The 5,089-nt window shown below is 43.2% G+C and overlaps 1 protein-coding gene across 1 annotated transcript in view; it reads left to right on the forward strand.

Annotated features, from left to right (window-relative positions):
• usp18 (ubiquitin specific peptidase 18) overlaps positions 1-1,612 on the forward strand; it is a 19,528-nt gene extending 17,916 nt beyond the window's left edge. The window contains exon 11 of the mRNA XM_032505541.1: positions 1,601-1,612. The gene's annotated coding sequence lies outside the window, so the exon portion shown is untranslated. The remainder of the gene's footprint in view (positions 1-1,600) is intronic.
• The last annotated feature ends 3,477 nt before the right edge of the window (positions 1,613-5,089 follow it).

Here is a 5,089-nt window from a genome sequence, read left to right on the forward strand (position 1 = left end):
CCCCCCCCCCCCCATTACACATTTCCTTGGCATAATAATTGTTATGTGGTCAGGTAAGATGTAAAAAAGTTAGATTCTGGCCTTAACTTAATTTTGATGTAATGTGCTATTAGTGCAGTTCTGACTTTGTAGGTCAGTATGGATGACGTTGCAGCCAAGCGGGATCTAAAATGCTCTTCACTATCACTGTATTTGTAATAGCCTGAAACTGAACTCAGAAAACCCTCCAGAGTGCAAACATATACAGACCCCTTCAGGACTGCAAAGGGTGAAGGGAGGAGCCGCACCTTGAAAGCCCTGGCAACTTTTCATGTCTCGCAACCAGCCGCATGTGTCAAACCTCTCCTCCCACGCTGCACATTTCACACATTCCTCAAGAATGTTTGCTTTTTTACCAAGTCGAGAGAATGAATCCAGTGCTGCATTGTGTGTCTCATTGGCTTTGTACAGCTTTTGGAGATCATTCTATTTGACTATTTCATCTTCTTGTGCAATTCGTTCTTTGCCCAGTCATCAGTTTTTCTGCAGTCCAATTGAAAATCTTCCTTCTCCCAGTGAGTATTTATGTCTACATGGGCTAACCATAAAGAGAGCCTCCCTGTGCTTTCATTTCCTCAGTGACAGTGGGAATCCTGACCAAGGGCTTGAGCTCTGACTGTGGCTCTAACCATAACATATGCCTCACTACTTCCTGTTATCAATGATTACATAACTTTTGGAAATAAAGGCATCCTAAGTTGTCAGGGAAGCAGCCAGCTCTCCCCTCGATTTCCATGAGAATTGAATAATTGCAAGTTTAATAGTGACACTGAAAAGTGTCACTATTAAAAGTATTTGCATATTATCACACTCTATTGGAAGCTGTTATTGTAGGATCTGTCTTTACAGAATGCCAAACTATACATCCTTGTTTAAAACAAGGCTAAATCAAAGCTAAGCTAGCAGCTCTGTAGGGCTGGCCAGAGATGCTTTAACCTAAATTAATGCAGATGTCAGCATGCTAACATGTTCTCAATGGAAATACTAACATGCTGATGTTTAGCATGTTTATTGTAGTATACTAAGTTTTGCGTGTTAACATGCTAACAATAGCTGATTAGCCCTAAACACAAAATTCAGCTGAGGCGGATGGGAATAATGTCAGTTTTGCAGATTGGTTCATAAACCCCAAAAAAATGAAATTATGGGGAAAGGTCAGGGAATCACCAGTGTAATTATGATTCATTGTCTGCAGAGCTATGTGATATTTTACTAAATAAGTGAAAACTCTGACCTGTTGGTGGCACTAAACGTAAAAGTCAGAGGATCAGCAAAGTCAGGATTTATCCTGTAGGGACCTTTCAAATATGTTGCAAAAATTTATGTCAACGCATCCAACAATTGTCGAGCAATCGGATTCATCCTCTAAGGATCAGAAATGTCCATACCAAATTTCAGGGCTATCCATCCACTGCATCCATCCACGCCCCTAGCAGTGTTAAACAAAAGCTTACAGGTTGTTGTTACCCCTCTTTGTTTGCGCTCTATGTCTACTGTGTGATGTGATGTCTTGCATGCATATGTGCATGCAGTTTGTCGGTCATTACAATTGGGATGGTTCCCAATATGGAAAGTGCTGAGGTTGCAGAATGACGTTGCTGGAACTTCAGCAGAGCTCCTTGGGGACGAGGCCTCGGTCCTGGGAAGCTGTGACCGAGGATCAACTGGATCATCGCAGCTTTAGACCACAGCAGCACTGTGAACCTTCTTCTTTCCCAGAGTGGGCTGACATCTAATAGAAGATGTCCTGTTCCTCCCAGACTTTTGGTGGGAAGAATCAATGAGTTTCTCTTGGTAGACTTTTGGCAAGGAGGAAAAAGTTTTCTCCTGGGAGGTAACTATCATTAACAGCTCCAATAGACTGCTAAACAAGGAAGACCTAGTGGGAATGTTAAGTTGGATCAACGGTCCTGTTTCCAGGAGTGTGAAATGATTTTGTTTGTGCGTAACATGTTATATCATGATCAGTCTTATCCACCTCTCACAGCTCTGTGGGGTTTAAGCTCGGTAACAAAGCCCTGGTATCTGGGTCTGCAAGGTTGTTATTTGATTGAAACTAATCACCAGGTTTTGATTTCAACTGCTTTTGACTAGGGCGGAAGTACTTTTTGTGTTTTGTCTGTGTCTAAACTAAAGCTCAGCCTGTTCAACTGGATTTTGAGCTTTCTGAACTAAAAAGGGCTGCACCCAAAGTACAAGGCAAAAGACATGGGAAAAGGCTGACTAAACTGTTTTAAGATGACACATTACCGTAGAAGAATGACGTTTATTACATAAATAGTTTGACATATTAGGGAAAACACTTATACCCTCTATTTCTGTACGCTCAATAAGAAGCTCTCTGTACAGTAAATATGTAGCTGGAGCCAGTATCCAGTTAGCTTAGCTTAGCATAAAGACTGGAAACGGGGAAACGGGTAGCTTCCTCTATCTGAAGGTAGCAAAATCTGCCTGACAGCATCCTTCAAGCTCACTAATTGATATGCTTATCTCATTGCAGAAAGAAAGTGAATATTACCCAAAATGTCAAACTATTCCTTTAACAGTGTTGTTGGAAGAGTCTTTGAATGAATGGAATGTTTATATCAGAGGATGGGCCAACCACTGTTGTTGTTTCTTATATTCGTGTACTTAGAGAGAGAGATGAGATGATTTCAGTTATGTTGCCCAGTATGTGAAATCCCTTGACATTGCTAGAGACAGGAACACCCTAGTGGATACAGATTCAAGTTAATGGTCTAGGCACCACTAGGCTGGTTGGCTCCTCTGGTCCACTGAACGTCCTCTGAACCCCCCCACCCATAACAGGATCAAAGCCAGGCTGGATGTCAGGGGACAGAAGAGAATGATGTTGTCATCCACCCCCTGACCACTCCATCACTGTAACTTATACCATGGCATTTCCTGCAGATAGTTTACCCCTGTTTGTCCTTTTTTAATCTGGCATGCTAAATTATACAATATAATAGGGACACGTTGGCTTTCACCACGAAATGAATTGTTGGTTTGCGACACTAACTGTGGTGGTAAGCTCACTACGAGCCAGAGATGGACAAAACAATTCTTCAATTCAATTCTTTCTGCACTACATGCAAACTTTTCTTGTGACAGGCTCCGGCTCTCATGCTGATAACATGTTGATTTCCCGCGCATCTTTTTGAATGCATGAGACATTTTTAGAGTAAACAGGCCTTCTGAGTCCACCTGCTGAATTTATTCAAGCAATGATACCAATAAGGTGAATTATGGCTGGAGCTGACTCAGCCTTACAGAGGCCTCTTTATGCCGCTGCCGAAGTCGAGGGGGCCCAGGGTTAGCATGCATCACACACAGGAAAACACCAGGCAGCTCCCAGACAGTCCAGGCCCCAGCAGTCTGCCCCTGAATTCCTCCCTGCTCAACGTTTATAAGGAGCATATCGCCTCACTAGAGCCACTTTCAAAGAGCTTTCGTTCACATTGCAAGGCCCCCCATTTCCTCCTCTCTCTCAGGAGGGAAATGTAAGTGTGCAGGGGTGGAAATGTTGCAGAGTCGAAAGGAAGTGAATAGACGAAGAAAGCCATGTTATTTGTGGAACAGTGAGACCCATTGGCTTAAAATAAACTAACACTAAAAGACTTACTGGAAACTTCTTAGTCCTCTGCTGGTGATTAATGTTTCATTTGTCAACGGGCACAGAGAGTGTTTGAAAAAAAAACATAAAGCTAAAGACTAACTTTTGTTTGATACAGGGTCATTGAGTGGCCAGCTGCAAGGCCCTCAGTGTACCCTGGGAGCTGCCTTCCTATTGGACATCCTGTCCCTGATGAATTGTCACTCTTCTCATTTAAGATCACACAGAGGAAACGAGACACTGCCAGGACACACCCACTTGTCTTTTGCTGGCCAATCGGTTTGCTCCAGTTGTCCAGCATCCTTCGCACTCAGAAAACCACAGCTGCCACAGGAGCTCCTCCACCGGAACTTTTGTTTGTGTCCTTGCTTCCCTAATCTCTAACCACACACACTTGTTCACTTATGACAGCCATCCCTCCATCTTCTGCACCGCCCTGAGACATCTGTGTGATGTGAAGAAAATGAGCAGGAAAGCTGGGGGAACTTTAGAGTCGACTGCTGGAACAGAACATGGGGGCCCCCACAGCAGAGTTATATAAGAGTCTGAAATCTAGCTGTACACTCACATGAAGTACATCACTCTCTTTTGCAGACACGTCAAGCTCTCATACCGATAACCAGGATATTAGTTTTAGTGCATTTCTTTTAAAGTCTGGCATGCAGGGATAGAACAGACACTAAACTCATCTTATCCAGATATCTAAGTGTTTCCTTATAGACATGAGGTTTGTTCCCTGTGAAATGGAGAGGATGTGATCTCACCCAATTAAAATCCAACCTATGTCACTTGCTGTTTATGACTTAATCCAGGCTTTCCCTTTGTGCCAAGTGTCCCTACCCACCCCCCACGTATAGAAAAGTTAGTGTTCTTCTATGGCTTTGGATAGGGATATATACTGCATACAGTAGTTTTGACAAAAGTTCACATAATGCAAATTCAGGACATTTCATACATTGTTACAACAAAACTTTTCGGGATTTCGGGAAGGAAGTTTTAATAGCTATTTGGTGGACAGTAAGATGAGAACATTGATACCAGTATCAAATCAGGAGAGTGGTTTCAATCTTCTTATCTAACTTCCTGCTAGAAGGTGTATTTCTCAAAATGTTGAACCCTCCTGCAATAGCATTTGTTTTACAGCAGCAGTAGCGTAGATGGTTTTGTTCTGGCACCTTATAGAACCCCTTTTGTTTAAAGTGTACCCTCTTCCTCTCCCCTCCTCTGTCTGCTATTACTCCTGAGTGCATGCAGGAGAATAGGGCAATGTTCTCAGAGGCTCTGGTAGGAGTGAGGGATGCAAGCTGCCGGACGTCAGACTTGTATACAGACCTAATGGAGGAGGGGGGAGATTCAGCAGTGGCCGAGGCCCAAACTGTAGAAAAGAAACCCTCTTGTGTTCATGACCCAGACAACTAAAGAGCAGGCCCGGATGTT

The sequence above is a fragment of the Etheostoma spectabile genome, chromosome 23 (genome assembly GCF_008692095.1).
Source record: "Etheostoma spectabile isolate EspeVRDwgs_2016 chromosome 23, UIUC_Espe_1.0, whole genome shotgun sequence".
Lineage (NCBI taxonomy): Eukaryota > Metazoa > Chordata > Actinopteri > Perciformes > Percidae > Etheostoma > Etheostoma spectabile.